Here is a 25,669-nt window from a genome sequence, read left to right as displayed (position 1 = left end):
ATAGGAGGATATAAAAAAACACAACATTTTTTAAGATTATAGATAGATTTAACAAAATCAAAGAGAAAAGTTCCATCTCGCTAAAGCTAATCTTGTTTTCATTAGTGACTATATCAAAGAAAAAGAAGGAGAAGGGTTTAATTTTAGAACATGAAATGATGTTATAATCAACAGACTTAGATGAATACATATACCATGCTAAACATAAACTTCGTAGAAAAATGGAAGTATTTTAAGCTAGAAGATCAGGATGGACATTGCATCAAATTAAACATCTAGAAATCAGACTAAGCAACTATGTACCATTGAGAGCTTCTTCCTATATTGAACTTAGTAAACCTATTAAAGATAAGAAAGCAGTAATTAACGTTCAAAATAAAGACAATAAATGTGTCTTATATCCTGTGGCAAGATACTTACCTCCTTGGGCCCAGCATTTTTTTGGGGGGGGGGTAGAAATGTTATGTTCCAATATTATAATTACCATCGATTGTATATCCTGTTAGCCAATTTTCAGTTATATTTTCGTTTCTTTGTCAGTTATCCGCTGAGTACATGTCGTCTATAGGCAACATGGGGTCTCAGTGTATGCATAATGTATAACACATGTCGCTTATTGGCTACACGGGGTACGAGGAGGTTACCTATAGACCATGAATCACATCTTCAAAGGCCTTGCAACTATATAAAGCTTGTTAAAGAATTAAAACTTAAGTATTGTGATTGGATTGAATTCCCTGTACAATTGCCTATGAGGTTTTGAAGATACTTCTATATCACATCTGTAATTTCATATTAAAAGCTTTTCTCTGTTATAATGTTGGAAAATTTGCATAAAATTCATCCTATATTAATGAAGGGGAATACTACAGTAATAGAAAATTATAGACCAGTGTCATTAATTTCTACTTTTTTGAACACATACTTTATTTTATTAATTTTTGGTCTTGTTAAACTATATATATATATATATATATATATATATATATATATATATATATAATATCAATTTATGAACGTGGTTTTTATCACAGATGGTCAACAATTACAAATCTTGTTACTTTCGTTCAGTATATCCTCCCTCAATAATAATTATTCAGTTGATACAATTTACACAGATTTTAAAAAAGTTTTCGGCAAATTTGATCTCGATATATTAATTACTAAGTTGCTTAGTTTCGGATTTTCAGAACATTTGCTTCTATTAATTTCAACTTACTTAAAATAATCAAAGATCTACTTAATTTGATGTTTCCTCAGGTGTGTCAAAGGATAATAGGGCCTTTATTTTTCTTATTATTTATCAGTGATGTACTGTCTGTTCTCAAATATTCAAATTTCTTATTGTACACGGATGATATGAAACTGCATAGACAAATAAGAGAACCTAATAATGTTTGGAAGCTTGAAGATGATTCAAATAGCTGTTATATGTGGAGCCTTGAAAATATACTGCATTTCACTATCAATAAATGTATTGCAATAACTTTTTCAAGAAAAAGTAATCCCACTTATTTTGATTATAAGATTAACAACTTAAATATCAAAGGATGCTAAGGGGTAAGTGATTTGGGAATTATCATGAATAATATGATGTCTTTTAATGTACATATTAAGAAAGTATTCAATGAGGCTTTTAAGCTTTTAGGATTTGTAATGAGGAACATAAAAGACTTCAAAAATATTCATTTTTAATAATTGCATTTCATACCCATGTTAGAAATAGACTTGATTATGCTTCTATAGTCTGGGCTCCTTATTAGAAAAACTATATTAATAAGGTTGAATCTATTCAACATATATTTTGAGATATCTGTATTATAAGGTTTTTAATATTAATTCTTATGAAAAAAGGTATCGTACAAAACTCATCTGAGTATTTTTGGCTGTAGTTCATTCGCAACGAGACACGAGAACTCTCAGCTAATTTTCCTTTACAAATTACTGAACGGACATGTCGACAGTTCAGAGTGTCTAAAGTTATTGAATTTTAATATAGAATCATGAAATTAAGAAACCGTTTACCTTTTATATACAACAGATCTCAAACTATGGCACATTTAAAGTCACCTATTACGAGAGCTTGTCGATTATTCAGGAAGCGGACACAGCAGAATGTCGATTTAGATTTTTGTATGGCTAATTCAGTCTACGTAAAAACTCTTAAATATAATTTTTAATAAGATATTTTTAATTCGAACCTTATTTATTATATTTTCAGCGTAACTTTTAAAGTTAATTTTTGCTTCTTGCAAACGTGATTTTAAATCCTCGTCAATAAATCTATTATCATGTAACGCATCTACTGTACATCTTCCAATATTTCTAATACATTAATTCATGTTCATTGATAGTTCTTTACCTTTTCGCACTTTTGTTTTACATACCGAAATAAACCACCATACACTTCTTGAATGGAGCAAATCTATACATTATATACATATCCTACTTGTATAGAATAATATTTAAGGTATAGATTATTCATTTATATTGTTATATACATAAATATATTATTAATTTATATTATTTTATTGCAGCTAAATGCTCTTTAAATGCGGTACAGGAATCTATGAATTAAAGGAAGGAGGGTATCTCCATCAACAAACACGCACAAGGTTAATTTTAACTTCTAAAATTTTGGTCTATTACATAGATTTTAGCAAAGCCATTCGTTGTCATTCTTCTTCATGTAATACAACATCAATCTCTTCACCACGTAAATTCTCCAACGCATAATCCACTTTGTTTTCTTTACATAACACATACTTTATTTTCAATTTATCCACAGTCCAATTTTGTTTGTATCCTTTTCTTCAAAAATAATTTTTGTAACCTTTACATTTTGCTTTAGTAATTCGTACAGTATCACCTTCTTTATAGTTTACAAGTTTAGAAAGTTCAGTATGAAGCGATAATATTTATTACAATCTTGTTGAAGCATGCCCTGTTTCATACTAGAAGGGGGTAATTTATGAACTTATGTGGTCTAGAAGTATATGAGTGAACAAGTTTAGGTAGCATATCTAGGTAATAGTAAAACTTGTTTGTTGTATGATATTTTCACAATCGCTCCTTAAGTTTCAGATTAAAACGTTCCAGCACTCGTGGCTTAATATCATGGGTAGGGTGTACCGAAAAAAAGTTTTCTTCGAAATGTTAAGGTGGGTAGTGAGGAAAAGTGGCCATTTGCGACCAAAAAGACGCCAGATTTTTTTAAGATATTTTGGAGTTCGTTTAGGTGGCGCGCATCGACTTTGAAGTTTTGGTTATGCAACCACGCACAACAATTTCGCAAAATTCTTAATAATTGATAATTTTATCTAATTATTTGTAGGTTAAAGTAATTTCTCATTTGTTCCTGGCAAATATATTAAATTTGTGCCTCAAGGGGGATCCTATGTTATTTACGTATTATTTTTGGCTAGAAAAGTGATTTTTGGCTAAAATTCCTTTCTTTCTATGGATTTTTTTCTAATTTCTTTTGAGTTTGAATTTTTTCGATAGTTTCTCGATATAAAACACTAAAACACGGTTTTTCAGTGTTCAAATTTATTACCGTTTCTCAGTCTTTGACCAGCTCTATGCTAATTATGCTATGAAAATAACCCAGAGGTCACCACGAAGAGGTAGCTGGACTGCGAGGTCCACCCACCCATCCACTTCAAATTATCATAGTAAACAGAAGTTTACTAAGAGGCTAGCCAAGATTTTCTTTTAGTTTTCTCCTTTAACTTTATAGTAACTTTTTGTTTGAAATGTCGGCATATGTCCTCTAGATTTCAATTTTGCTTTGATGTAGCCCTCACGTGCGCTGACGCCGAAAACGGAAGAAGCAACCTCTGTAACAATTTTCACAAGTCGCTCTACACCTTGGGTGTGACAGGGGAAGTCTTGAAATTCTACTATTTTTTGTTTTTAATGTATTCATCTACTTCTTCATTTGTCATCTTCTTGATCAGCGGAGGCTCGTGGAGGGAGCATGAAGCCCAATCAATCATCTCATAGTATTGCTCTGTATTAAAATTGATGACTGGCAAAACCAAAGTTCGTATTCTCTTGCCTTTTGTCAATCCTCTTGCTTTCTTAATTCTTCTCCAGCCAAGATTTCTGATGTCTGGATTTTGATCCGTTACTAAAGCCAGCAGAAGATTTTCAGGGTGAGGAAAAAAAATATTTTGTTGAATGACCCTATCAGTCAGATTTCTCAAGTGGTCTGGAAGAAATTGGGACAAGTGGATGATATTCCAGAGGTGTCGGGCTCCTTCAGTTATCAATGGTTTCTTCTTGATCTCAAACCACACTGTTGCGTACACGTTCATTATATACCTTGCAAGAAGTTGCAGCTGTTCAGAGAAGTGGGGTGTGCTTACATACAACCGAAGAGCACGGCATGCTGTCGTTAACCATCGTGACTGGACAAGTGGCCCAGGCTCTTTCCTCGCTAGACTGCGAGAACAAACACCGTTCGAAACAGCTGAAGAGATATCCAACAGATATTGTTGATCCGTGCTTAAATCTGTTATACTTGACGTTTCTTTCACCCAGGAGATTGTGATAGGTTCAAGCTTACAAACTGGAAGATTTTCACTGGTTTGTTGGCTGTTCTAATTGCTTCTGAAAGTTTTGACGGACCTTTCGTGGCGCCAACCTAAAGTTGTAAATAAGTGGCGAAACGGCAATTCGTTCAAATGAAGAAGACAAACTGCGTGTTGGAGTGGTTTGCCAACTAGTTCTTCAATCAAACGGATGACTACACCTTTCCATCCTGTATATACCGGTGTGCCGTCACATCCAATCACTTGTACATCACACAAATCAATGTTGTTCTCTACAATGAAATGAAAAATACTATTTTTAATCTCCTTGGTAGTTCCAGAGGATGGCGCTGAGGGCGCTGTGTGCCCTAAATAAACACACCCTGGTTCTTCTACTAAACACACATGTTCTTCAAAGACATCTTTTCGGTAAAAACGATCTCCTTTTTCCTCCTTTGCTAAAGTTTTATCTTTACGCCCATTGCAGTAAAGTCCACTGATAGGTTTTTGATCTGGTTTTGATGTAGACTCAATTTAAGCTCGAAGTGTTTTTCATTTATCGCGCCACTTTGTTTTTATCAACAACATTATCTTTGTTATCATGTGAAATCATTCCCACATCTTCCAAAGTAGCAGATGCTATAAGAGCAACTTGTCTCCTCGAAGCCCCTGTTCTATAAGCAGCTGAAGCAACGGCTTTTAGATCTAGACCTTTCTGTGGTTTTCCTGACTTTGAGGCTGATGCCACTGGCTCAACCTCCGAATCACTTGTTCCAGAAATATCAGTTGCACTTGAAGAGTCCTCTTTTACCGGAGATCCGGTCTTCCTCCTCTTCATACTAGTATCTGAAATACTTGTTTCTGATACAGGCCTCTTCCTTCTTTCAGCCTTTTTTAAAATTATTTTTGTCATTTCAGGATCCACTTTTCCAATTATCATTTTTCTATTCGTTCGTTGATCCATAAGAAATAGTTTCTCTGCTTCTGGCACTTTTTTCACTCTTTCATAGTTACACAACTTTCTGGGTCGGTACACTTGCACGAACAAATATCAAAGAGTTTGTGTCCACTATCTCTAAAACGTTGTAGTTTTTCTTGAGTCGAAGCACGTTTTTCAGATTTACGCAAATTCACTGAATAGTTGTTACAATCCAACACTTGTCCACCACTAGTTTTTTAGAAACTGTAGGAATCGAAGCCTTTGTCCAGATTTGTATTTTCTTATTCGCGGTAGCGTTCGTCAAATCTGTTAGGGAAGGATTTTCCACCGAATACATCCTTTCTGTGGTTTCTTTCCCAGAAGAAATGTTTCATAACATCACGATAACTTGGAAGTCTATTATCGGGAAGCTCTTCTGGCCAACCAAATAGCAAGTCCTTGTCCGTCTAACGCAACACTTTCTTCTTATTCATTGGAAAAACACTGTATAAGAATTACAAAATGGTAGTAAGTGCGCAGTGAACACTGAACAACGAAAAAAAATAACGCAATTCAATTATCTACACACGCGGAACACTAGCAGTCAATAGCCGCAAACCTCAAGTAAGACTAAGCGTCTCTGATTGAAAATATACAAACCCCTCTGCCCACCCCCTTGTAACCCCTACGAAAGTACAACAGTTTGCTTCCCACTACCAACCCCTTCTCCTACTCTCTCTCTCTGCCTAACAATGATAACACAATCCCTTCCCCATCTAAATCTGTTACTGTATTCCTTTTTTCTTTACATTAAAGTCGCTTTACTTTTTCTTATTTTCTTTTCTTCACGCTTCCCCGATATAAGCAACATAGAACCCTTTCACTGAGACACAAATTTAATGTATTTGCCACGAACAAAAGAAACACGATTTTAAAGTACAAATAAATACATAAAAAGAGGCAAAATGATAATTTTGTGAAATAGTTGTGCGTGGTTGCATAACCAAAACTTCAAAGTCGATGCGCGCCACCTAAACGATCACCAAAAATCTGAAAAAAAAGCTTGCATCTTTTTGGTCACAAATGGCCACTTTTCAGCACTATCTACCTTAACATTTCGAGAATAAGTTTTTTTCGGTACATCCTAATCAGGGGTTTATATTGCGAAGAAATTAATATTATTCTTTCATATTTACATCTGACATGGTTTATCAAACAAATTCTGTACCTTTATCTGTTTGTACACTTAAGGGTCTATGAAAGGTAGATCCTTAAATAAATTTGCTTAAATGTTTTTAAAATATTTTCATCAGTTTTTGTACGTACAGGCACAGCCTGTACATAGTGACTAAATAAATCAGCAACTGTTAAAATAAACTTGTGTGCATCATTATATTTTTGTAGAGTTTGCATGCTTAAACACTGAATAAGGATTACGTGAAAATTGTTTACGTGTAAGTATATGCAGTGCATAAGTCAGTTGTTCTCTCACCCACTGTGGCACCCTGTGGAAATGAAATGATTTCTTCACAGATATCCGTAATGCAGTTGAAAATGAGGCATGGAGTGAGAGGTTATAATAAATACTAGATATCTTCTCCATATTTTGAGAACTTTACGTTTACGTGGTGGCTAATCCTCGTCCTGATTCTCTTTCTCTTCTTTTGGATCAGCAGCAGCCGTTGTCAGCTTTCGAATACATTTTATACGTTGAGGGTTACGTACATACTCTAAATATATATTGGGTTTGGCTAATAGTACAGCAAAGGATTCACGAAATGTGGATAAAATAATTTTCTACTAAATTAATTAATATATTATAAATGTTATCACTGCCATTGTCATCCCACTAAGTGTAGGGACTTTTCTTTAATATACGTATATTACGCTTGCCTGCTTTACGCAGGCAATTTTCTGGGAGTGTAGATAGTATTACCTCCCCCTCCTTGCCCTTGACCTCAAACCCAAGTAGATGTATTTATTTCAATCACTAGTTGTTGTTGCGGTAGATTTTTGAACAATGTGTAAATATTTTTTGTAATACCTCCTTATATACCCACTTTCTTTCAACATTTACTTTCGTTATTTAAAATACTGTTCATTTCGTTGTATTTATTACATATTGTTTGATAATGACGAAATTTTTCTGGTGAAATACAAGTACATTTTTCCGCATGCTCAATTATGATTATTGAATTAAACTAGATAGTATGATAGGTGCTCACAATACACTAAGAAAATTACGCTTTTGAACAACTATTCGTTTTTCTTCTGTTTTAATGATGGATCTTTCCTAATGAAATACCTAACTTCCTTTATAAATCTTTTGATATATATTATCTTTCTTAATAAACGGATTATCTTTCTTAATAAACGGATCGTTTCCTTGTATTTCTTTATAGGAAAATTCACAATTTGAGCAAACTAAATCATAACCCTTACTTTGTTACATTAGATTTTCTACCTTAGGATTTGCGTTGTCTAAAATTTTAGTAATCGAACACTTTCCTCACTAATCACTTTTACAGCCACTACAGTGAAATTGGTTATTAAAATATAAAAAGTGAGATTACATAAACAGAATTTAAAGAATCCGAGGGGAAATATTAGATCCCAATCGTTGCTCATCAGGAGTATTCTGTTTTAAATAAAAAAGCAATTAACCATGATTAATTTCAGTTACTTTCTCCAAGGCTTATTGAACAATTTTTGCGTTACCCAGAACATATGAGTTCCAAGTAATAAATTTATGCCTTGTCTCTAGGATTTTTAAAACATACCAAATAATGACAAATTAACGGTCTATCACACATACCTCTGGCTTGGTGCAAGTTATTCTGAGTGGTAAAAATAACACTTATTTGGTGTCCACCTTAGGTAGAAATATTCACAATCCTATTATTACACGCATTAAGTCATCTATATTAACATGGTGCGAACCATCCTCCGCTGACAATTCATCAAACTCTGGAAATCATTCCTTAAATATTCAACATGAGGAAATAGCATCTTACAAGGGTTGCCAATCGACATAACACCACACTTTATTTTTCCATTTTTCAGCATAGTGATTTAAATTCTCTTTCAAAAATAACTACTGAATGCATACTGTTCGCTTTGCTATAATGCATTTGAAAGAATAGTGAAAATCTGTCTACTACATAGTACTTTAAAAGTAAAATATCTATCAATCACCCATTAACATAGAAATTAATTCTACTTCATTTGCTGTGGCAGTAACTCCAATATAAGAAACTTTTCTAAATTTACTCCTCGAAACACATACATATAAATATTCCTCATTACAGGAGTAAGTATAGATTCGGTATAAGTTGACTCGTAAATGCATTTGAAACATCTTTCCTTGAAGAAAAATCAAATACAACTCTATTATCATTATCATTTTAACCAATATACATTAATTTAACATCGTCATTATTAGCGTCAACTATTAATCTAATTTTGTCTCTCAGAACATATTCAGTAGCATTCTCACCTTTTCTAAAATAATCATTTCTATAGAAAGAATATGATAGAAACCTTACCTATTCATTAGTGGATAACGCAATACACTCATTAGTAATGAGTAATCTTACAAATACATAAAACCTGATCACCATCATATTTCAAATCATATGCTGATAATGTAAACTTAATGATTGACAAGAGAAAGTAGAAAGAAATGCAGAGGTCTTACTAAACGCTTGCATTGAGATGGGCTTAGAAGTAAATGAGAAAAATATACACACGGAATTGCAGCGGGACCGTAGTACAACAAATTCTGTATCTTCTAAACCACTAAATAATACTTTTGAAAAGTGGATACTTTCAAACATCTAGGATTAATATTAACAGACGAAAATCATATTCAAAAGGAATTAAATTGTCGACTAAAAGCATGCAATTCGTTTTATTATTTAACTCAGAATATTTTGTCGTCACGAATTCTGTCAAGGAATTTGAAGTTTAAAATAAATAAAAAGATAATCATGCCTGATGTTCTGTATGATTGCTAACCATGATCGCTTACTCTGAGCGAAAAGCATAGAATGAATGCATTTGAGAACAAAATCCTAAGACGAATATTGAGACCCAAGAGAATGGTGAGTGGCAGAAATTCTTAGCGAGGAACTATATAAGTTATACGGTTTACCAAACATTGTTAGGGTCATCAAGTCTAGGAAACTTAGATGGATAGGACATGTAGAAACGAAACGGGAAGATACAAATCTTAGAGAGGAAGTACAGTTCATTTCACGAAACCTTCCAATTTATGGATTTCTGGACAACCTTTACCCACATAGAATTTGTGTGATCCATAAGGTACTTTTCACCATACAACAGTAAAGATATAACGAAATGACATCTCCTTAAAGTGCTCCTCCCTCGGGCTATTTTGTAATAATAATTGAGATGAGAACATTCTTCCGAATAGAGTATCAATCGGTTTAATAGAATCTCTTCTACATATGGGTTGATGTGCCACAAAGTACTAGGGGTCCCTCTATGTCCAGCTGAATCAGCGAAATTATTAGTGACGTCATAGGTTAAAGGTTAATGATCTTGGCCCAGGGTCAATGACCTAGGGGTACTTAGGACCACCCCTCGAGATTTTGGCAGGGGTACCTTGGTCCACGCCCTAAATTTTGGCAGGGGTACAAAGCTACATAGGACCACCCCGTTAAATTTTAGAAATTGCCAAATCTAAAAATTGGGCATAGTAGCCTAGGACCATAGTATCTACCTATATTAGTATAGGGAGTCCATCTTGTTCCCTTTTATGGGTTAAAAATTGCCAAAAATTAAAATTTCTCAAGTTGTTGACCTAATTTAACCCCTTTGATGAGGTGTTAGTACCTTCTACACGTACCTTCTACACAGGGGTCCATTCACTTTCATAAGATAAGGGTATATTGATGAACACCTTTAAAATTTTGGGAGAGGTATATTGGGCCACCCTTTACATTTTGGAAATTGCATAATTTTATCATTTTGTATGATAGTATAGGATCCTAATGCATATCACTACAAATTTGGGTGGTCTACTTTGTGCCCTTTTAGGGGTACAAAATTACAAAATTACAAATATAAGCAATACGTTGTACCACGTGTTTGGTTTTTGGCCAATTTATCCCCTCTGATGAATTTCTATTACCTTATATAGTTATATGGTCATGTATAGGTGTCCATTCTCTATCATAAAACATAGGTACATTGATGCACTCCTTTAACTTTTTGGGAGGGGTACCTTGGCCCACCCCTTAAATTTTGGAAATTTTCCAATTTAACATTTGGTATCATAGTACAAAACCTCAACATGTATCATGATAAATTTGGGTGGTTCACCTCGTTCCCTTTCATGGGTAAAAAATTGCCAAAATATAATCATAAGCAATATGTTTTACCACGTGTTTGGTTTTTGGCCCAATTTATCCCCCTTGAAGAGGTCCTATTACATTATATAGTTATATAGTCATGTATAGGGCATTAATTTCCTATCATAAGACGTGGGTACATTGATACACCCCTTTAAAATTTGGGAGGGGTACCTCGGATTATGTATCAGGATCAATTTGGGTGGTCCACCTTGTTCCCTCTCATGGGTAAAACATTGCCAAAATATAAACGTAAGCAATATGTTTTACCACGTGTTTGGTTCTTGGCCCAATTTATCCCCTTTGATGAGGTCCTATTACTTTATATAATTATGTAGTCATGTACAGGGGATTACTTTTTTATCATAAGACATGGGTACATTGATACACCCCTTTAAAAATTTGGGAGGGGTATCTTGGCTTATCCACTCAATTTTAGAAATTGTTTAATATAAGCATTTAGTATCATAGTACAGGACTTCAGTAATTACCACTATAAATTTTGGTGGTCCACCTCGTTTCCTTTACATGCGTAAAAAACTACCAAAAATCAAACTTCGGAGGTTATTGACCCCCTTGATAAGGATTTAACACGTTATATGGGTATGTACAGATCTTTATTACCTTTATATGTTTATGTTCTCTTTTTTAAATTGAGAAATTATCAAATAACAAAATTCGGTAAACGTTTTCTAGGACACATTGTAAATGTTGGTGTTCCTCTTATGGCCAAATATTCAAATTTCTAAGGCAATTGACCTTTTTTATCTTCTTTGATACGGCTTTATCATTAAATGAGTACAGGATTTATTACTTTTCCAAAAGACACAGGTGTATTTGTGTACTAATCTTAAATTTTGGGAGGGTGTATTTGTTTTTGTTAAATCAATAATTGGTAGTTGTTCTTAGAATTGGGTGATATCTCATTCTTTGGGAAAAACATTGTCAAATATTAGTATGATCACGTAGTCAGTTATTGAACTATGATGGGATTAGGAGTCCAGGATATTGGTACATTGAAACTTTGGATAATTTGAGAATTGGCAAAATGAATTTACGTCATTAGTTTTGATTATTCCGCTTATGGACCAAGTATAAACGTAAGCAATATGATGGACCACGTGATTGACCTTCATGAGGTAGTGTACAGGGATTCATTTCCTTTGTTGTGGTACTTCTTAAGTTTGAGTACACACTTCTAGAAAAAAGTTGGTTCTCCTAAAGTAAACAATTTACGGTCATTATTGACCTTATTGAACATATAATGATATGGTTATTTCTAAGACAGGTATATCGAGAGAGGTATTCTTTTAATTCGGGAATTGTAATAAACAGAATTTTAACATAAGACGCGAAATTTCAAACAATACTTTGAACTTTAGTCATAGCTCATAGCCTAATATCATTGGTGGTGGTTGATTTACCCTTGGCCTTCAGAAATCTGATAGCTAATCTTATTGAATCTTACGTCTTATTGTCTAAAGGCAATACATGCTTCAACACTAAAATTTAGTCATATGGTGATATAATCTAACACTGGCAAAGTTATTGTTGATACAATTTGATTGGATGATCACTATTCTTCGTGCAATCTGATTAGTTGATGATTTTCAAATCATTGCTGCCTTTAGTTTTAAGTTTTGTTTAACATTTACCGATTACTGTTTAAAAATCTTGGTTTGAACATTTTCGTTTAACGTTTTGCACTCACTGATAAATATGATCAAAACCGTTCATTTGTTAATAGAGTAGTTGAAAACCAGATAAAGTTTGATGGTTAATCGTGAAACGTAAAATTATTTGTTTGAAAATTTTTGTTTGAAATTTTTATGAATATTTTTTCGTTTCAGAATTTTTGTTTGAAATTTTTTGTTAATTCTTCGTTTGAAAAATTTTTTGTTCGAAATTTTTTCGTTTCCAAATTTTTAGTTTGAACAATTTTGTTCGAAATTTTTTGTTTAAATTTTTTGTTTCAAAATTTTTGCTTGAAACTTTTACCTTGAAATTTTTGTTTGTAATTTTTTGTTTGAAATTTTTGTTTGGAAAATTTTTGTTTCAAATGTTTAAGTTTGTGCACTCATTGATAAGGAACCGGAACTGTTTAGAACAAAACCATCTGGCAACACTGTTTATCATGATACAATAGTACACGTCACAACATGTGGTTATATTTGAAATGATAAATACAAATCATTGAAATGGGTCATTTTATTACACTGCATTGATTAATCACATACATCCATACCAGATAAAGGATCTGGATATTGTCGATACAATGTATTTTTACGTCTTGCTCTAGTTTGTCTTTAGCGTATAATTTTAATTCCAATTGAAGTCTTTTAAGGTCTATTGCAATGTCAATTGGTTTTAAACTCAATATCTATTTAATCACAAATAAACTGTTTATCAATACAGGTATTCACCCACGAACGATGTTGACAACCATCAAAACATCTAGATACATATACAATATGCATGATATATTTCTCAAAATGATACTTTTTGAGGAATATACTTGTTTTGCTGCACATTTCCAACACTTGCATGTTTAACACACTGTAATACGTTCATGAATTAGTTCCATTCCGTTTGCGTTACAAACACCATATTGCGGGCTTCATGCAATGTACTCATTTTACGTAACGACACCATCTTCTTCTCGAGGACTGTACGTAGCACAACTTCATGATTTGAGCGTAATGATTTGGCTATGGTCACATTTAGCTCATCATGAAAATAATCATTCATTTGGTCGATGAGTGTATATAATATTTGCTATTCTTCAAAGTTCAGTTGTACACCAAATTCTTCTGCTATGCTCAATCGAATCACAGGTTCATACGTTGTAGCACAGATACCAACCAGGACATGTTTTGTTTTAAATATATTTATTTGAAGATTTCATACAGCGACGGCTGACGTCATTGAAAAAGAAAGGTGCTGACGTTTGAATTCATTATTTCATCACAACTGTTTAGGAAACCCAATTCACAGATCAGGCTGTGTACTAAATTCAAATTGGTGACTCCGTTAGACGAATCTTCTATAGCATAAAGATACAGATAAAGTGTTTAAGAAACGTAATAGTCTTCTTGTTTTGAATCTTCCATGGGTAAATATCTTTCTGGTAAAATAATATCCTTATCATTTTCAAGCTTCACTACGATTCTTAATCTCAACTGTGTAGGGATCATTTGGCTATTAAGATTCTCTAACGTACATTCTGTTGTAAATCGGTAAATGATTTCATCACATCACGTGAGTTTAGAAAGTGCAGACAAGTACCGATGATGACATTATCATGAATACTACCTCGAATGATGTTGCGAAAGTGATGGCGTTACATACCCATGTTTTGACGTGTACTATTGCGTCACCGTAAAGAGAGTTGAAAAATGGTTTTGTTATATACCGTTCCGGGTCGTCATCAATGAGTGCACATAAAAATTTGAAATCAAAATTAACCAAACACAAATTTCAAACAAAAAGATTCAAAAGATTACAAAAAAAATTTCAACCAAAAAGTTTCAAACAAGATTTTGAAACAACACACTTTAAACAAAAAAACATAACACAAAAACACACACAACAAAATAGTACCACAACAAAGGAAATGAATCCCTGTACACTACCTCATGAAGGTCAATCACGTGGTACATCATATTAATTGCGTTTATACTAGGTCCAAAGGCGGGAACAATCAAAACTAATGACGTAATTTCATTTAGACAATTCTGAAATTGTCGCATATAGTTTCAATGTACCAATGTCCTGGACTCCTTATCCCATCATAGTTTCTATAACTGACCACGTGATCATACTAATATTTGACAATGATTTACCCAAAAACGAGATACCACCCAATTGTAAGAACAACTACCAATTATTGATTTAACAAAAACAAATATACCCTCCCAAAATTTAAGAGTGGTACACAAATACACCTGTGTTTTTTGGAAAAGTAATAAATCCTGTACTCATTCAATGATAAAGCCGTATCAAAGAAGATAAAAAAGGTCAATTGCCTTCGAAATTTGAATATTTGGCCATAGGAGGAACACTAACCGAATTTTGTTACTTGATAATTTCCCAATTTAAAAGGGAACATAAACATATAAAGGTAATAAAGATCTGTACATACCCACATAACGTGCTAAATCCTTATGAAGGGGGGTCAATAACCTCCAAAATTTGATTTTTCGTAGTTCTTTATCCACAAAAAGGAACGAAGTGGACCATCAAAATTTAAAGTGGTACTGTAACCAACTATAGTGTTCGAGGTCTCCGTTCGGGCGGCCATTTATTTGTAGCCACTCCCTGTAATATGTTCGCTGTTCGTGGTTCGTGGTCCTACCAACAAGGATTCTCCTGAGACTGGAACTTACCTGGACAGGACGATAAAGGACCTCTCCAAGAAGAGGTTACAAATTGTTTCCAAATCGCTCGTCGGTCTCAATGATGTGATGAGCATTAGGCGCCGAGAGATTCGGGTATCCAGCCCGAAAGCTTCACGAACGTCATCCAGACCATAACGCACACAAACATAATTCACGCAAACAACGAAAACACCCTGGATTTAATAACACCATGGACTTATTTATTAAAATACTAATATATAAAAAATAACGAAGAGAAATGACCACAACACTGAACACAGAATATGTATAATAATTTTCATCACTAAAACCAAACTTTGCTTTCCTAATGCACTGTAACCCTTTTTATATATATAAGATTACAATTAAGATATCACTGCAAATGCTTCTCTCACATCATTGACGCATTTGGGGAATAAGCACGGTGGAAAAGTTGCCGGGATAGTCCCACATGAAATCCAGTTGCTGCGCCAAACAATCCTGAAGCGTAAACATGTGTCTTCAGCCAACTAAAATAGAGAGCCTCCAAAGTAGAATGCCGATGTTTGAGGGCGCATATATAACTGACATGTACTCACAAGGTCTGCGGACCTGGGACTTCACTAGTTCGGGGTACCCGTAAGAAAACGTCCTTCACCGGCTATCTCGTGCCCCGTAACACAAAATCAGACTTAATTCCCGACAGAATGTAGTCAAACTCCCCGAGCTCAAAAGTTCAAGATGAGGGCGGCAATAGTTCATTTCAAAAACCACTCAGTTAAATCACCTGTACAATTTATGTTATTTAGTCTTCTGGAAACGATGCACGAGACATTGCAATAACTGGGACGTGAGAAAGCACAGATAACGAACTGCAAAACCAACGTGACTGGCGTCATTTTGGTCACTTGAACATCTGGTCAGCCAGTATTTCTCTAAACTACTGCAATATTTCAATAAGCGAATAAAGAAAGCACTTAATTCAGTTCCAAAAAACTGCAGAGTATATGCTGTGCATAATAATAAGTCAGGGAGAAACACTGAAAAGATTCGTCATTCGCTGAAATGTTCTAAAAAAACCAACATTTTAAATATATATGTTTTATGTATATATACATTATATATATATATATATATATATATATATATATATATATATATATATATATATATATATATATATATATATATAAAGACACTTTTTGTCCTGTTGTGTGGGAAACAAGCAATTGTCACCGAATAATGGATTGATATGCGTCGTAGAATAAAGTATAAATCGAAAAAATAGTCACTGACTTTACGAAATATACAGAGCGTCCACAAAAATATTTCTATTACCTGGTAGCTGTTATAGATTTGCGGCTCTTCAAGGAAACGACCTGTCAAGTGCATACGTAGACAGGTTGAGAATCCCTGGCCATATAATGACATTCAAATAAAATTAGTTTTTTAAAAAAAAATTAAAAATCAGTTAGTTAGCAACACTGTGATATGGTGTGAGCCTTATGTACATAAACGTTGAATGGTTTTTCACCTGAAAAAGGGCTAGTGGAAATAGTTAAACAACTTGTTCACTCACTACTACATGATGAGGTTCCTGCATGAGCAGAATCCAATCCGAATGTTCCATGAGGTAATTCGATCCTCTTGAACAATCGACGCATTTGGGATTCCTTATCTTCCGTCTCTTCATATATTGAAACCATGCTGTCTCCTGTGTTAACTGTCCTCCACTGTTCTCCAACGATGAGTTGATGAGGGGAGAAGTGGAGTTCTTTTAACACTGGTGTGAGAAACGAAATATGGTTTTAACTAGAGATGCAAGGGCTCGGTTAAAAACGACTTCTTTGGAAAAAACTCGGTTTTTTTCTGCTTCGCTTTTTGCTTGGGAAATTTTGGGCTGTTTTCAAAATTGTGTTTTAAATTTAGGCAGACTTTGTTTCGCTTTTCTACAGCACAAAAACTCATTTAGTTAGTGGTTGATGTAGGTAATAATTAGAGCAACCCACATTATGGTTTATTTTTTGTGTAATTACGCTTATTTTTTCCAAATTATGCTTTATTATGCTTTATTGTTAATTTCATTCATTGTTTTATATTAATCGTGTATAATGTAAAATATTTACAATACATTAAATATTCTAAATATCTTGATCTGTTTATTAAAATTTTGTGCAACCAGTTTCTTTCACATTTAATGAAATTTCTACTTATTGCATTGTAAAGAGATATGCTTTACTCTTGTCAGTTTTTGTTTCACTTGAGTCCGCCTTAGAGGTGCATCGTATATACTGAATGGGAAAGTAAAAGATATCACGAAAAAAAAACAGAAGTTGTTCAAGTTCAAGAGGTACACATAACAATATAGAGTGGAGTTATTGTATACCATTCTTTATTGGCAGAAAGTTTTATTCATTTCCTTTTTTTCCCTCCACATCAGAGGATTACACCGAAAAGTTTACAGAAATAAAAATTAGCTTTTCATTGTTGCATTGTTAAGTTCTCAAAGATTTCACTTTATAAATATTGGTTTTAAAAATTATATAGTCCGCCTATGTTAAACTTGCAGTTAAACAGTATTTTCCAAGAATTGTGCTATATATTTTAATTATGCTTTATGCTTTATTTTCTAAAGTTATGCTTTATTATCCTTTTAAAATTTGTTTCTTATGGACGCTTAAATAACCACAACCATGTTCAAGATACCGACCATATGTCTAAATTGCTATTATGCTTTTTATGCTTTTGGATTGCTCTAGTAATAATATAAAACCTAAAATAAACTATGAATTTCGAAACGATTTTTTAAAATTCTTAACAAATTTACATTATCAATTCCTAAGGATTAACCAAGAGATGTAATAATTTTTTAACCTCTTATACACAAAAAGTAAGTACTTTTATTTTTAAAAAATGACACACAAATTCCTAGCAAAATTGTACGTAGTATTTTTATTTCAAAATGTCACACACCCTCTTTTTGAAACAAATTAAACATGAGAGAAATACATTTATATGATAATCTTACAGGCTGCACATCAAGAGCATGCTTTTGGATGGTTCTGCACATTCTTGAAACTTTTAAGTTTTTACTTTCATATACATTGTATGGATATTTCGAACAAATTTTTCATCATTGATCACATACGTAATAATCTGTTACCACCTATTAGGTGCTTCGGATCTGCAAAATCGGTAAAATTTCGAATTCTATAATGCACTGACTGTTCCTTAAGCTTGTTTAGAACAGCGCAAGTACCGGACAAGTTCATGGATAATAAGCGTAATAGACTGTTCATCTTATCGTGTGGTTTCCTAGGCTTATAACCACCATCACAGTTTACCCAGTCCTGAAGGTTTCTGAATTTTTAAGGACAGGAGTTCTACTTTTTTGTTAAAAAAACTATGGAATACATTTAAGAAGAAAATGAAATGAAATCTTTGAGTTTTACGTCCCACGGTTATGCCGGTTAGGCTAAAGGAGACGATAATGATGAGTAATGAATGAAATGGTGGCATAAGAAAGGCGACAAAACATACTGTAATAATTAGCAAGGAATTTCTCTTAACATTGTATTAACATGATTGATTCCATACGCAGATGAAATTATTGGAGATTATAAGTGTGGATTAAGGAAAATCGATCAACTATCGACCAGATATTTACTACTCGATAAATACTTGAAAAGAACTGGGAATATATTACCCAGTACATCAACTGTTTATTGATTTTAAAAAGGTTTACGATTCGGATAGGAGGGAAGTATTGTACAATTCTTACAGAATTCGGAATGCCGAAAAAGCTAGTTAGATTAATTAAAATGTTTGTAAATGAATCCCAGAGTAAAGTCCGAGTAGAAACATTCTTGTCCATGAGCTTCAACGTCGAGAATGGTTTGAAACAAGGAGATTCGCTATCGCCATTATTATTCAGCATTGTTACGGAGCACGCTATAAGGAAAATTATAGATATCAACCAGGCCCTAGAGTTGAATGGTGTTCACCAGGTTATGGAGGATGCTGATGGGGATGATGAGAGAACAATAGAAAGAAATGCATAGGCGTTACTAAACGCTTGCAGTGACATTGGTTTAGACGTTGGACATTGGCAGAGAAAACTAAATACAGGGATCGTAATTCGGCAAATTGTAGATGCGGTAAAATATCAAATAAGACTTTCGACAGAGTGGATACTTTCAAATATCTAGGATCAATATTAACAGACCAAAATCATATCCAGAAAGAAATTAAATGTCGACTGAAATAAGGAAATTCGTGTTATTATTCAGTTCAAAATTTAGGTCGTCGCGAATTCTGTCGAGGAATTTAAAGCTTAAAATATATAAAACGATGCCTGTTGTTCTGTATGGTTGTGAAACATGGTCGTTTGCGATGAGGGAAGAACGCAGACTGAAAGTATTTGAAAATAATATCCTGAGACGAATATTCGGACACAAGAGGAACGGGAATGGGGAAAACTTCATAACGAAAAACTGCATAATTTATACGGTTTACTAAACATCGTTACGGTCATCAAGTGTAGGAGGATCAGGTGGGTAGGTCATGTAGCCAGAATGGAAAAAGCTAGGAACGCTTTCAAAGTTTTAACTGGAAATCCAATCGTAAAACGTGCATTAGGAAGACTTAGGAGCAGATGGGAGGGCAGTAAGATGGACCTCACAGAAAAAGGAATAGAAATTAAAAGCTTGATCCAGTTGGCTAAGGATAGATGTCAGTGGAGAGCTTTTATGAACGCGGCATTGAACCTTCGGATTCCATAAACCACATATACATAGAATATATTTAAGTTAAGCACAACTGCACAACCATGAGTGAGTGGTTAGTTTTTTTACTTCTATCGGGAAGTCCGGGATTCAACCCAGAATTCGACCATTTTGACGAAAGTGTTTTTAATTTTCCATCTGTGAATGTAGAGAAATTGCGTGTACTGTGAATCCTGGCCGACTTCCTTTATCGTTTTTAAATCATTGTTATTACTAATTACCAGCAATGACGGATTTGTGAAGGGGATTAGGGCGGAGATGTCTTACAGATTGAAGCCTGTATCCCGAAATTACAGAATTTCTAAAACAATCGAAATATTTGTTATACCTTTACTCATAAACTTCAAGCTCTTCTGAAATAAAAATTAGGTATTTTTAGAAAAATTAAATATTAATATGGCAAAACCTTCCCAAAATACTTTCCTAAATCCGCCACTGATTATCAGTATAAAATGGTCTTCACGTTTGTATCCGGAAGTTTATTGCTGGATACAAATAAAAAAGATATTAGTTATGCCTATACCGTACTCATAAACTTTAAGCTCATCCAAAATAAAAATTAGGAAATTTTAGAAAAACAAACATTAAGCAGATAAACCCCTCCCAAAATACTTTTCTCAATCTGCTACTGATTATTTCTATAAAACTGTATTCAAGGTTGTATCCGGAAGATTATTGCTAAATCATTGCACAGTTACACTATAACAAAAGTGTGGAAGCACATTCTGACAGATATGGTGATAAACGTACGCTCTGACAGATATATTGAAAAACATGAATTTAACTTACGTGCTAGGAGCTAGAGTAGGCCTGCTAATCTTTAAGAAATGAAATACGGATGACTGAAAAAGAAATGACGTAGAGAAGAAAAAAATGTCGATAACTCAGAACTTAAAATAAAGTTAAATATCCTCTGCAATTGCCCTCAAATACTACGTACTGCATGTTTACATTAATTCATAAAACATGTGCTCCATCCATCATGATGGTGAATTCGAGAGCGAAATATGGTACTTAGGTGATGAAATCTTTTTTAACTTTAGAGTATACTATAAGAAAGCTATTCAAATAGAAAAATCGTGAAAATGAAAAAAAAACAAAATTTCCAAAATTCTCGTTTTTTTTCAAAAAAGCCGTCTTTTTATGTGCAAAAAACATTGATTCAAAAAAGCCGGCTTTTTGCATCTCTAGTTTTAACACATGTATGATAACTTCACTGAAAATACGCAAAAAGCGTTTACAAGGCTATTAAAATTCTTACTTTTTTCTTTAAACACTAATAAATCCTTTTTAAACACTTGTAAATACTTCTCGAAAAATGTTTTAAGTGTTCCGTTTCGATCACTTTATTTGATATAATATGAAGTAAATATACACTCAATAACTTTTCATGAAAATATTAACTTAAAGAATTATCATAAATTGCAATAAAAGTTAGTAAATGTGTTCTTATAAAATATACTGATATCTATTGTTAAAATATTAGAATATGAATGAATGTGCAAATAGCAAACATGTTAAAGGTACTAACATAGGAAAATTATTGTCAAAGTTTCAATATTACTGTGATATATTCAAAAACTATGAAAATCAATGAAAAAGTAAAACGAATGAAAATGTAAACACACAACAAACTGGCAATATATAAACATAATAAGATTTTCACCTCTATGTCTTCCTAATTTAAATCGTGCCTTTTGTTGTTTGGCAGAGAAGAACGAAAAATCGTTTGTTCAAAATGAAAAATAAACTTAAGTGTCAAAATTGACGTTCATAGTAATTCCAAGAAATAAGCATGATTCTATATATCAAGAAAAGATTGTGATTTCGTTGACATGTATCAAGAAAATTCCGCACGCCATAAGATCAAAATGACATCTGCTCGCCATGTGTAAGTCGAGACTTTAGTTCGATAATGTTCAATGTAACAAATGATTCATTCTCAAAAAATTTGTTAGCTTAGGCCTAGATTAATGGTTATTCACTTTCAAAAACGTAAACATTGTAGGGTTACCAGAATATGCGAATACTATCTCCAAAAGAACTTATTAATAAAGCATTGAAAACTATACAGTGTTGATCCAAATTTTGGTCACCGGAAGGGGGTGAGATACCAAGACATATAAAAGTAATCCAAAATGACCGATATTAGTGTCAAATCCATAGTTTTCACTGTCGCTGAAATCAATGATGACACTTCTATTAGCGATGACTTGCAAGTATGCGGGCCGGGAGTCAGCGGGGGGTGGATACCGAGGCATGTAAAAAATATCCCAAAATGACCGATATTAGTATCAAATCCATAGTTTTCGCGGTCGCTGAGATCAATGGTGATACTTCCACAGGCATTGATTTCCACATACAGCCCCTGTGCGAAGCATGTGTATATTCAACTAGTTTCACAATATATGCGTTCCTTTCTCTGTAGAATCAAATGCTTACAGAACTTTCTTTCAACAGCACTTTTTGTTTTTATTATTCCTCAACTACTGTCGGTTCCAAATGACAGGTTAAAGGAGCAACAGAAAATTGTTCTCGAAATGACATATTTGATACTGCAAGGATACGATGACGAAAAGTTATGATTAAAAATGCCCACGCTGTTACACAACGTCACTTACGTTTTCGAAAGCTTGAAATCTCCCTGAATAGTAGCAGGAATTCTGAGAATTCCATAACTTTTCTTGATTTTTCAAATTCTCTGACTCTTCCAGAATACCTCGCTTACCTCGCCACCATATTGCAAGTAATACAAATCTCCTCATAAGAAAGAGTAAGCAAAAGCTTCCTGTAGTTTCCTTTTTAATTTTAAACGCTGATCCTTCTTTTTGTCATTTCAGTTTGTTTTTTCCTTCCTTATTTTTTTTCATTTCTGGTCTCGAAGGGGAGTCCGGAACCCCTGGCTACGTGCCTGAGTGTTGATTACAGATTTTCTCGTGGAAGAATTTAATTACACTATAGGTGAAAAGCAGTACTGGAAAAATACATGTAATTCATATTGAGCACGGTAGGAGACAATGTTCATTTCAGATTTTCCAGTACGGGAGGATTGATGGGTGAATACAGTACTGTGAAAATTCTGGTAGCTCAGATTGAGCACGCTCGGGAAATGCCCTAGAGGGAATTTCGAAGCTCTAGGTCCAAGAGCCGCCTCTGTAATCATCACTGACTGCCATTTCAATAATGTGTTTCATGGTCTTATGTCCGTGTTCCCATTCTTTCCCTCCCCCTCCAACTGGATACTTTATACTTTTTCTATCCAAAGTTTTGTGCTAGTTTCCTGCCGAAACCTTGAGTTTTGATCTCTCATCGGTTTCGAGTCAGTTAATTATTTCAGTTTAGAATTCCATTTCTGCATCGAGATTATATTAGACGTAGACTCAAAGATTATGATGAAACTCAAACACAGTAATCGTCCAAATTTTGTAAGAGACTCCCACTGGGAATCGAACGTGCAACTATGTGCACGAAAGGCGCGCGTACTAGCTACTAGAACACCGGAAATGGCGTCACCATTTTTTAGTCTCTTCAAAATTAAGTTGTATTGACATCTTACAAGTTGTATGTACTTGCATTATAAGAAACAAACATAAATTAAAATTATAAGAAAATCTTAATAAAATCTTTATAAACGTTTAAGAATATGTCGAAAAGGCCAGAAATTTCCCCATCTCTTTCCCTCCAATGTCGTGGTGCTATTTAAAAGTATACTTTAAACATAATAATAATAAAAAACTCTACAGTCGCACCTACAACATTGGATGGGAAATAGTCTAGTTTTTCTTAATGCATAAGTTTACATGAATTAAATTCAAAAGTTGCATTCTAACTTCTTTTTAAATTGTATGAAAAGTACCACTATTCGTCTTAGCACTAATGAGAACTATGGATTCACCTTTAATATCCGTCATTTTCGATTACTTTTAAAATGTCACTCTTCCCGATTCTTCATAGATGAACTTGAACGGCATGGAAACAGTCATTATCCATATCAGCGACTCACCCGAAAACTATGGATTCAGCACGAATATCGATCATTACAATTATTTTAAAATGTCAGCTCTCCCATCCCCACTCCTTGGGATGCCAGGGGTTCCTTACCCTCCCGCGTATTTATTTTCAGATTGTAAGACATATCAAGTTTAGTTGGAATTAAATCAAGTGTTACATAAATATGTAGGAAAAAATGTTTTAAAATTAATGGAGGTGAGTCTTGAACTGGAAGTGGCAGAAATCAACGACTTCTGGTTTAAGATTGATCACTGTAGAGCAAAAGACGTTATTAGAAAACTAGAAGCTGTTTCTGAAAATCGATGAAGCGTCCTAAGAATGCATATTATCTCTGTTCTTAATCTACAAGTAAAACAGGAAGTGGTAGCGATTAACTATTTCCTGTTTTTAACGTTGATTGCTATGGAAGAAAAACTGTAATAGATAACAAAACGCTGTTTTCCATAATCGATTAACCATCCGTTCTCATCTCCATCCTTAACCCTATACTAAAACTGGAGGTGGTAGACATCAACCCTTTCCGGTTTTAACGTTGGTCACTGCAGAGCAGAAACCGTAACCCGGTTTTCTACAATCGACTAAGAATACACTTCATCTTCATCCTTTACCCTCTACTAAAACTGGAACTGGTAGATATCAACCTCTATACGGAAGTAGGTAGCAAGACGCAGTTTTCTGCAATCAATTAAGCACCCCAAGAATATAATTGTGTCACCAATCCAATCCCTCTATTAACACCGGGAAGTGTATAAATCTACTATCACTTCCTATTTCATTATTAATTAAGAAAATATTGTGTGAGCCTCCTTAGTGTCTTCATCAGAGTTTATTCAATACGAGCCTTCGTCTTGCTGAAGGCTTTGCCCTCAGACTCGCAAATTTGTTCGGTCTAACGCTTTGCATCTCAAACCTGCAATCATCAGTGTTTGCTAGGCTTACGGCCTCGCACCTCACATACCTGCAAGTATACTGAATTTCAGTTGAAATACCTGGGGGCTTTGCTCCCAAGCCACCGTGTTTGTTCGGCCTATGGCCTTGCACCAGGGACGGCGCCAGGAACGCTTGATGGGGTGGGCGGAAAGAGGCGGACCTATCTGCTGGGTGGGCGGACAACGAAAATGAGAACTGGGCAATGTAGACATTTTTTGGCAATAATTAAATTTTAATTTTTATACTCTTTAGCTAGCTAAGGCTCAGACCGAAATACGGGAGAAACAAGGATGTGGAAAACAGCTGTGCTGGCCTTGTAGAAGGTGCCACTCCAGCATTCACCTGGTAAGACTGAAGAAATGCAGGACTTAGGATGGGCTGCGGGAGTTCGTGGCAATATGCTCGACCTACCGAATTCCACGTGGCACACACACTACCTCTACTTTCAGCTTTTTAAACAATAATAACGGTGTGTTCTGTGTAGTTGAAGAAGTTCAAGACTGCTTTACCTCCTCTCCCTCCAAGAATGCACATGAATGCATAGAAATAAAAGAAGGTTCAAACAACGCTGACTAACAGATAATACTCTACTTTTCGTTATTAACATTAAATACACAATAAGTTGGTAAAGTAAAACAAGGATAAAATAGGCTGTGGCAAACATTTTTATCGTTGAAGTATTTATTACAAGAAAGCAAGAGACAAAAAATATAAATAAGTAGCTTCAGAAACAATGCTGTCGTCTTCGCTCTCTCCAACA

Source organism: Thermobia domestica, chromosome 4, assembly GCF_964235325.1.
Source record: "Thermobia domestica chromosome 4, izTheDome1.hap1.1, whole genome shotgun sequence".
Classification (NCBI taxonomy): Eukaryota; Metazoa; Arthropoda; class Insecta; order Zygentoma; family Lepismatidae; genus Thermobia; species Thermobia domestica.
Note: the sequence above shows the minus strand (reverse complement) of the source record.